The sequence below is a fragment of the Takifugu flavidus genome, chromosome 7 (genome assembly GCF_003711565.1).
Source record: "Takifugu flavidus isolate HTHZ2018 chromosome 7, ASM371156v2, whole genome shotgun sequence".
Taxonomy (NCBI): Eukaryota; Metazoa; Chordata; class Actinopteri; order Tetraodontiformes; family Tetraodontidae; genus Takifugu; species Takifugu flavidus.
This window is the reverse complement of record NC_079526.1, coordinates 12,771,825-12,780,197: the sequence shown is the minus strand read 5'-3', so window position 1 is coordinate 12,780,197 and position 8,373 is coordinate 12,771,825. Positions and strand designations below refer to the sequence as shown.

At 41.2% G+C, this 8,373-nt stretch overlaps 1 long non-coding RNA gene across 1 annotated transcript; it reads right to left on the bottom strand.

Annotated features, from left to right (window-relative positions):
• Positions 1–302: 302 nt before the first annotated feature.
• On the bottom strand, positions 303–3,769 carry LOC130528369 (uncharacterized). The gene is made up of 2 exons (XR_008951271.1): positions 3,617–3,769; positions 303–3,121 (listed from the first exon to the last, which is right to left on the bottom strand). It is a non-coding gene; the product is annotated as an uncharacterized LOC130528369 (long non-coding RNA).
• Positions 3,770–8,373: the final 4,604 nt, after the last annotated feature.

Here is an 8,373-nt window from a genome sequence, read left to right as displayed (position 1 = left end):
ACGGAGTTGCAACATTCATTGTTCATCTTGTCGCTTTCTGAACCGCATATATTGTGGTTGACCAGGTTTTATATTCTTGTGATTTAGAATCAGAATATTGTCATGTTCAAGTGGAAACGTGCTTTATAAAATAAACATCCCGTCAGAGACCAGCCTGGGCAGAATTGGAACAGAGCTTCTAAGGAAACTTTTAGAAAGAATATCCTAATCAAATGTAAAGGTTCTGATCCAAATAAGGATCAAGTTCATAAAATAAAACCCTCCAGTTAATAAAGCATGGGAAATTTGAGATTTAACAAGAGTGCATTTTGACATATGACCTTTATTTAACCAGATAAAGGATCCATTGAGATAAAGACCTCTTTCACAAGGTAACCTGGCCAAGACAGACAGCAGCACACATCATAGTGGAGTAGACAGACAGACAACAAAAGACAAACATTTAAATACAAAATGCGAGCAATTTGACAAATAAGGTGCAAGTGTCACTGCTACTATATGATGTGTGAAGACTAAAAGAAAAGATGAGAGGATATATAACTAATACTGACAGCATGATGCTGGACCAATGAACTGGGGAAGCAAAAAGCATCCACTCTGCTATATAACTCCAAAAATATCTCAGGCCGACCAAAAATGTTGCCTCTGTAGTTGACGAATATGAGATGTCCTTCCAGTGTTGCTTAATATCCTAAAAAAAAACAACTCTCCTATTACAGAGGTGAGGACTAGTGCTGCTGTTATTACATTTATCATTTTCCCTTCAACCTGTCTGAGGGTTAAGTAGGTTGAGCATTATTTCATTGTTTGATGTCAATTAAGAGGGAACATCCAGGCTCAGAACTCGCCGCTGCTGCGCAGACGTCATTTAAAAGAGTAACTCATTCATCTGCCTCTAATGAATCGAGTCCAGCCCTGTCTCCTGTAATTAGATTAGAGGATGAAGAATGGCTTCAACACCAGTGTGTCGCTGAGCCTTAGGAGCATGCACGAGTCTTGCATATGCATGTGAAGCTTCTCTTTATCTGCCATACAAAGATGTCATCTCCTCACTCTAGTGCTGTGGCTTCTGAGGGCGACGTTCTACATAGCTTAAAGAATGTATTGCTGCTTCGTGGCTAATTTCAAGAGGCCCATTTATTTCTTACATCTCTGATTGTAGAGGAAGAATCTGGAACAGAGAATCGACGAAAGAAGAGTTCAACCAGAATAATTACGTCACAATGCAGCTACTGTATTATTATGATGTCCAAATCAATCTAGAAATAAATGTTCGGACGGTAAACCTGCATCTGTAGTGATCTCATACTTATGTATAAATAGTTAATTAATTTATGACAATGTTATCCTGTTTTCTGAGTCATCCTCTAAATGCTGTTGGCCCCTTTGTTTCATTCTGCGGAGATTTGCTCAGCCAGGCTGCAGAAATGTGTTCGGACAAGGACACTATGAATATTTCAGGTATCTGGCTGTAGCTGCTGCAGTTGCATTCAGATGTTGTGGAGGAGTTGGTGACGCTGCAGGGATGAAGATCCTCATAAAGTCCTCCTCCCAGTAATTGTGCAGTAATGCAAGATGCGAGGAAGAAATATCTGATTGTGCATTTAATTTACAATGATATTGACTGGGGCCTTTTTTTTGAATCCCTGCTCAGTCTGCAGCTCTGGAACGTCATAATGGGGTCATGTGAGTCCAGTTACGCAGGTCCCTGATAAGCTACTGATAAACTGAGAAGTCTTCAGGTTAATTCTCCCACTAGAGAACAGGGACATTTATGAAAGAGAGTGTGTGATTCCAGCACGTCTGGTTGAACAGTAGGTCGTGTCTTTGCAGTTTTAGTGTAAATTTTTAGGCTGTAAATATGTATTTTAGTGTAAAAATATAAATCTGAGTTGCCTGTGCTCGACCAGAGTGGACCGTGTGAATTTACTTATGATTTGCTTGTAAATGCTGATGTCACGCATCACGGTGACTCCACAGAGCCAAGCTCTCGTATCACGTCACCAGGAGGCCATGCCTCACGAGAGAGTCACCACTGTTCACTTTAAGCATGAGAACCATTAATACATCCCGTCTTATTCTTTTTGAAATGTACACACACACACATCAGATTTCTTATTCATATAAACTCAAGTGTGGGAAAGAAAAGTATATACTGATGCGAGTGCACATTAGAGGAGGGATGCCTACAGTGTGACCTCTGTCATCATCCTGGTGACCTTAAATGTTACAAATCAGCAGTCTGACATGTGAGCAGCATATGATAGATCCCAGAAAATTCCAGAAAATTCCAGTGACTGGCTGCTCCTGCGGTTCCTCCGATCTGTTGCTCTCACTCAGCTGGGCGTCTATTAATCTTGCTGAAAGGCGTTTCACCACTGAAGCAGAGCTCCATTTCATCCTGCACACTTCAATAATTGTCTTTTCATCCTTTTACCAAAAAAAGCAAAACACAAAAAAGTGGACATTTAATGTGGACTCCATATCGCCAGGTCAAACTCCACGTCTGTCACGATAAGGACGTGCAGCTCAAGACGTGTGTGCACATGCAATTGATCCCAGCAGTAAAGCTGTTGACCTTTAACCTTTGACTGTCGGCAGACCACAATTTCTGCAGTCATGCTAATCCAGTTACAACTGGAGTAAACTTGCGGCACCGGAGTCACGTCAGCTAGAAGCGACTGGTGAGACGCATATTATCAGCAGACTATCATCAAACAAAAATCTCATCTGCTGTTTCCACAGATCAGAGTTCTGAAGCATTAAAAAACTACTGCAATTAATTCTTTGTTTATTTTCTTAATTATTGAATGCAAGTTAAATACAGAGCTCATCAGAATGAATCATCCTGGAACCTCTTTTTTCCGCCCAAAACAATGTTCACCACCCGGTGCTGGTTCAGTCCAAACTTAAACATTTACCTCATGTCAGTATTTAAGCTGATTCGTGCTGATAAAAGTGAAGAACATCCTTTCTGCCCTTGCTAATGCAGGAGCACCAGAACTGCCATCGGGCCCCTGGTGCGTTTTGTTGTGGCACTGGCAGCAAATGTCAGCAGGCACGTTCTTCTGTGTCAAACCACAATATTTACCTCACAAATGGATTCATGTCAGCACCCAGGCTGGTGGTAAAGGAACACAAAACAACACAAGATGTGACACAGACACCAAAGGGGAAAAAAGACAGCATCGTGTTATATTAGGAACATATACGAAACACAATTAAGGCAAAAAATCTTTAAAAGAACAAACATCTTAAACAACAAAAAAAGCTTAATTACAAATTATTATATACTACTGATACAACGCAGGACTAGATTTTCATGGCTAATCATTTTATTATTGTATTTTGGCTGTTATCCAACTATAAAATTCCAGAAGAAAAACTTTATTCCAAACTATTAACACTAGACAAACAGCAGTTGTACATTTCGAAGGAGCATTTCCTTTTCTCTTGTATCTACTGTATGTTACTATTTAATCAGCTTCATAAGGTAGCTGTTAATAAATAAAAGTCCATAAGGCGACGCCGTCCCAGTGTAACATTCCAGAGGTGAAAGACAGTGTAATATTTTGTCCTTGATCTCTTTCTGTTTCAGTTATAAACAATCACTCACTTTTTTCTGTCCTTTATTTAGAATTCCTGAAGGTCCTGTCAGCCTGTTTTCATATTAAATAGAACTTTATGTGATCAACAATCCTTCCTAGCCTGAGAACAGGTCATAGCGCCTGAGCTCAGGGCGCCGCTCCTGCTATTATTTCTCCGTCACGGTCGCAGCAAAATGGGCAGAGCAACTCCATAAGAACCAGTTTGTGCAGGGAAATTGTTAACCAGTGGCCACAAACGCTTGTGCAGTTACAGTTTAGCAGAAGGTAGCGTTAAAAGTCCTGTTGCCTGTCACCGACATGCTTTCAGTGGACTGAGAGGAAAAAAATAGTCTTTTTTTAGGTTTTATACAGGTTTCAGGTTTTATACCTAGGTTTTATACAGAAGAAAAAGACAACAGGATAGCAATGATGAAACTACTGATTACTGGAATGTGAATACACAACAAAGTAGATCCGGTTGACATAAATGGAATGTTGTCCACTTAAGACAAGAGACTTTCTAGAACTTGCTGGATGAACACTAGTGAAAGTGGGTTTGTGCAAAGGACTTCATGAAGGTGAGAGTAGAGACATAAAGGAGAGGACGACAAGGAAGGAGAACACAAAGAAATACAATTCAATTTGGCCAGAAATTAGTCAGAACTTCTTGAGAATGTGGTAGCGGATAAACAGGCAGGCAGATAAGATCTCCTTTTGCTACATGGGACACACGACTCACACGACTCACACGTCTCACATGCAACATCATACAGGTTGAACTAGTTTTTCCAAAAGCATGCACCGCTATCCAAGTAAACAATACATTTATTTTTTTAGGAGCAGTATATGATCTATATTTAAAAAATCTTTATTTATTTTTTTAGTTCTCTTCAATTACAAAAAACAAGCCCAGATAAAAGTGCATCCCTTTCATTATTGATTACTGATTGCAGTTAATATTTATTTGATGAAGTTAATGTCACATTCAACGTGTCCCATCCTGGACATCTCTGGCGTGAGTCATTTTGATGAGAGGTAGATTTAAAAGACTTTTGAGTCATGAGTGGTTGTGAAGGCTGAGGAATGGAAGATTACAGGACATGCAACTACATGTGCACAGCATTGCTGCAATAGCAAAGGCGTGTTTTAAAAGGATGTACTGTATATGATTCTGTACGGGACATGCAGTCTTACTGGAACGTCAACTGCGGTTGTGGCAGAAGCAGCGCCTGCGAGCTCAGGATGTTGAAAACAATAAGAGAAAAAGGGACAAAGAGGGTATAGACTTAGATTTTTAAACTGTGTTCTGTATAGGTCAGGAGAATTTCAATGGCAGCAGCTCCTTTGATTGTGTGTATGATAATTAAGATTAAACGTTGTGTCACAGAGGGGATATCATTCCAAAACACACAAATATGTCTAGAGAAATCTCTGAAACAGACTGTCAAATGTTGACACATAGTTATTAATTACACTGTTATTGGAGTGACCACTGTTTTACAAATAAAACCCTATTTTCTAATGAGTTCAGTTTTATCTGGAATATGCTCATCTCTATTACGATGGGTCTGTTCTCTTTCTCTCATTCCTCCCTTTTATCATTCTTTGGGTTTCTGTAAAACACCTTTGGGCCACTGCGATTACAGGAGACACTATAGATGAACTGGATTGAATGTGAGGGTGTTGCATCATAATGCAGTCAGTAATATGTCAGTCATCCTGCGCCGCTGAGCTCTGTGACCTCAGGCGTTACGGTGGCCTCACTCCTTCACACCTTCCTTCACTCTCTGACACACCTGTACACATTGTTTTCTCAGTGACTTAACAAAGCTCAAATGTGAAATTAGCAAGAAGTCCAACGAGCCAAGAAGAAATTCATTGCAACATAAATGGATATTAAATTCTCTGTAGGAGGAACCAAGCAACAAGATCGGGGGGAAAAGCAGAACCTGCAACTCATGTTGTCTTTTTCGAACGCATGAACTGAAATGTTTTCTGTCCAATTTCTGTCACCAAGACGGGAAGATTAAAAAGAAATGGGAAGGAAATTAACCATTAAACAGAGTTACTGGTGAGTGAGGGGAGTCAGAATGGGGCCGATTGTTTGTGCTCACAAATGTGGGTATTTGACTGGTTGGCCGTGCTTGTGCTGTGTAGCGTGTTCGTGAAAGAGTGACCCGGAGTGGGTGGCGGTGAAGAATGGAGAGGATTAAACAGGGTACGGTGCTGTGATTGTGCACCACCAGTGAGCCCACTGGCCAGATGAGCTGCGAGTAGCACAAAGAAGGGACTTGAGTGAGATGGGACGCAATAAGCCCAGAGATTAGCAGTGTTGGGCAACAGAGCACCAGGCCCCGGGGCGAGCACTCCCGGTCGGCTTACCGGAGCGCATGTGTCATGTGGACGGTGTTTGGGAGACAGAGGACCTGATGTTTGTCTGGGCCAGTTAGTCTAGGCTCTGTTTGCCTGCACTCAGCAGCTTTAACAGCTGCAGAAAGCAACACACACATGCAGAGACAAAACACAACAGACAGGGAGAGAGACAAGGGCAAGGAGCAGCAGAGTCGCGTTCATCTGCGGGCTGGAGGAGCCCTGGCGCCGTATGGGATGTTTCCATGGCGCAGGGTGGTGCATGTGGGGGTGAGAGAAATGCCAGCAATGTCAGAAATCCTGCAGCACAAACTACAAAGATAAACCAAGTCAACACAATTGTTTTTTGGGCAGCAGGAAGTGTGAAGTGTAGCATGGAGAGCAGTGAGCTGGTTGGGGAGGGATTATTTTAAGTTTACAGCATCAGCAATAAAACCCGAGTTAGTCATAAAACAGAGAGAAAGTCGGTCACTTTGCACCCGCATTTATGGTGCCGTTGAAAAGGAAGTTACGCAAGGCCAACATTCTTGAGCCTGCTAGATTATCTGATTCCGCCCGAACTGGTGGATCTGTGGCGAAACCGCAGGTCAGCAGACTTTCTCCAAACCACCATGATTCACCATGTATGAAACAGGCTGTCAAAACAGTGTCAGTGTCAAAACACTCACGACCCTTCCCATCACTTCAGGTTCATCCCTTCAGCTCTGCGATACACTTGTAATGAAGCAGGAGAGGGGACCAGTTAGACCAGTCTGAGCTACAATAGCAGCCGATATTCTGCATCCAGTAGCCAAAACACTAAATGTTATTTTTATGCTCATATAATTCACATTGAACTGTAATCCCCAGAGATTGGTCATAATATCACCCTGTATATTGGTTACCTGTTGACTGTAACATTAAAACAAATTGGCCGTGCTGAATTTCCCAGCAGCCCCTGCACACAATTGATCATCTGAAGCAGAAAATAATCAGCGCGGTGGCTCAATTCAATCAGGTGCCTGCCTGGAAGGCAAGGCCTCAGCACGTGATTGTGCGTCTGTGTCAGAGAGAGAGAGAGAAAAACCCCTTCCCGCTCACCAGAGCCCTTGTTTTTCCTGCAAGTGACAGTGGGAGGGTTTTGTTTTTTTAACATTTCATTTCAATAGATGCTACTGAGTCACACATGCAGTTTGCCCACCTGAACAGAAAGAAAGAAAGAATAACAACAAACAGATGGTGTAAAAGTGAGACTTTGCAATGTGCTTAATATTTATTTGCCAAGTGGGACAGTTTGTCCCAGCTTTTGGTTTATTTGGGAACAAAACTGACTTATTTATGTTGAGAAGCTTGTTGCGTAATCACCAGTTGACAGACCTTGGCTCACAGTCAAAAGGATTTTACCTCACTATTTGTTTGTCATGCAAAAAAAATTCCCATCAGCTCGCAGTCAGATATCATCCGAGTGTGTCTTGATTTCTGAGGTTTGAATTTGAATGTTCCCATCAAACTTTCCAGTCAGATCATCTGGGAAATCCCCGAAGCGGTTTAATCTTAGACAAAAATGACAGACAGGTTGTTCCAAAATTACAAGTATAACATTTGAATTCATATCTTTCCAGGATGACCTTAGCATTTGAGTCTTTTGAAATTGTCTTAATCACATGATTTTAAAACTCTTCAAAGAAAACTAAATGAGGGAAGTGGTATTTTACCGCCATCTAGCGACAAATTAAAGAAGTTCAGTTGGCCAAACAGTATGGAAAAATTGAGTTTTGACTCAAAATTTAGTCCATTCCGTATCAACTGTACTCTAAATCTAACCTCAGGGAATTAGAAAAAAATCATTACAAATGTCAATTAGATGCATTACAGTAAAGCGTTACTTTCAGACATAGTGGAGTAGAATAACATAGAATGTTGTCATCACACTATCAGAAAAATAGGTGGCAATGATGAAAAAAACATTTTCTTTTAAATTATTCTGCTTTGACACGTGTAATTATGAATAAAAATATCTCCATATTTCCTTATAGAATAAATTGGCTGCGGTGCGAGAGTCTGGCCACTAGGTGTCAATAGAGCGCTGGTCTGCGCTTTCATTTAAAACGAAACTTTTTGTTTATTTTGTTTTAATTGGACAACTTTTAAATATAATAGTTTTGCAATCAGGACACAATTTGCCTGAACTTTCGCGTGTTTCCGGTAAAATCCACCAAAGTTGCAATGAAAATCCACCAGTATTGGATATTTGTGACAGTAGATTCTTGGTTAATTCGGAGGTAGGTTTTGGAAAACATGCCGTTTACGCGCAGGGTCTCCTGAAGTCACCAAAAACGTCTCACCCAATCAGAGCAGCGCTATGCCGCATGGGCTATTTTGCGTCTGGGAGACTGCCCAGCTGAGAGGTGGTCTTTGTATGACAGGGTTGAAAAGA